At 44.4% G+C, this 1870-nt stretch overlaps 1 non-coding gene across 1 annotated transcript; it reads left to right on the top strand.

Moving 5' to 3' along the window:
* The first annotated feature begins 1411 nt into the window (after nucleotides 1–1411).
* LOC133770857 (U2 spliceosomal RNA) lies at nucleotides 1412–1601 on the top strand. The gene has a single exon (XR_009867532.1). It is a non-coding gene; the product is annotated as a U2 spliceosomal RNA (small nuclear RNA).
* Nucleotides 1602–1870: the final 269 nt, after the last annotated feature.

Below are 1870 nucleotides of genomic sequence, written 5' to 3' on the forward strand. Positions count from 1 at the left end.
GACTCTCCCAAGACCCAGAGCTCCAGCCATTGCCGCCCTCTGGGGAGTGAACCAGGGGATGAAGACCTCTCTCTCTCTCTCTCTCTCTCTCTCTCTCTCTCTCTCTCTCTCTTTCTCTGTCTGTCTCTGCCTCTCTGTAACTGTGCCTTTCAAATAAATAAATGAAGCTTTAAAAAAAAAACTGCCAAAAAAGAAAAGTCTAAAATCAGATGGCTTCACTGGTGAATTCTACTAAACATTTGAAGAGGAGTAAACACTGGGCCTGGCATTGTGGTAGTGGGTAAAGCCACCACCTGCAATGCTGCATCCCATATGGTCACTGGTTCGTGTCCTGGCTACTCCACTTCTGATCCAGCTTCCTGTTAACAGCCTGGGAAAAGCAGCAGTAGATAGCCCAAGAGTTTGGGCCCCTGCCACCTACATAGGAGACTTGGAAGAAGCTTCTGGCTCCTGGTTTTGATCTGGCTTGGCTCTGTTAGGACCGTGTTTGGAGTGAATCACCAGATGGAAGATCTCTGTCTCCCCCCGCCCCTGTCTCTCCTTCTCCTCTCTCTGTAATTCTTTCAAATAAATAAATAACTCTTTAAAAAAAAAAAGAATGAATACCAATCCTTTTCAAATTCTTCCAAAAAAAAGAAGGAAAGAATATTTCCTATTCATTTCATGAAGCCAGCCAGCATTACCCTGACAACTAAGGCCAGGTAGAGAAACCACAAGAAAGAAAAAATTACAGGCCATTATTCTCAACATATATGAATATAGACACAAAAATACTAACACTAACAAAATAATAGCAAATCCAACATAATATTAAAAAATTACACATCATGACCAAATGGGCTTTATACCAAGAATGAAAGAAGGATTCAAGATAAGAAAAGAATCAATATAATATATCACATTAATAGAATGAAGGGGAAACACCATATGATTATCTCAATTGATGCAGAGAAAAAAACTTAACAAGATCTAATACCCTCTCATGATTAAAAACAGAAAACTAGAAATAGAAGGGAAATTCCTCAACATAAAAAAGAGTATTTACAGGCCGGCGCCGCAGCTCACTAGGCTAATCCTCCGCCTGCAGCACCCATACACTGGGTTGTAGTCCCGGTTGGGGTGCCGGTTCTGTCCCGGTTGCTCCTCTTCCAGGCCAGCTCTCTGCTGTGGCCTGGGAAGGCAGTGGAGGATGGCCCAAGTGCTTGGGCCCTGTACCCACATGGGAGACCAGGAGGAGGCGCCTGGCTCCTGACTTCGGATCGGCGCAGCGCACCGGCCATAGCGGCCATTTAGGGGGTAAACCAACGGCAAAAAGGAAGACCTTTCTCTCTGTCTCTCTCTCTCTCTCTCTCTCTCACTGTCTAACTCTGCCTGTCAAATAAATAAATAAATAGTGTTTACAAATAATCCAATTGCTTCTCGGCCTTTTGGCTGAAATCAAGTGTAGTATCTGTTCTGACAAGTTTAATACAAATAACCCAAGCTAAAATTATACTCAATGGAGAAAGAGAAAGCTGTCCCCTTAAGATCAGGAACAAGAATCCCCACTTTCTCCAATGCCATTCAGAATTGTACTAGAAGTTCTAGCAAAGCAATTTGTTATGGTACGGTGGGTGAAGCCACCACTAGTGATGCCTACATCTGATATTGGAGTGGTGGTTTAGGTCCCAGATGGGAATCTAGTTTCTTGCTAATGTGCTTGGAAAGGCAGTGGAAGATGGCTAAAGGATTTGGGTCCTTGCCACCCATGTGGAAGACTAGGATGGAACTCCTGGTTCCTGGCTTCAGCCTGGCCCAGCCCTGGCTATTGCGGCCACTTGGGGAGTGAACCAACAGACAGTGGATCTCTCTCTCTCTCTCTTTCTGCCTT

The sequence above is a fragment of the Lepus europaeus genome, chromosome 11, assembly GCF_033115175.1.
Source record: "Lepus europaeus isolate LE1 chromosome 11, mLepTim1.pri, whole genome shotgun sequence".
Lineage (NCBI taxonomy): Eukaryota > Metazoa > Chordata > Mammalia > Lagomorpha > Leporidae > Lepus > Lepus europaeus.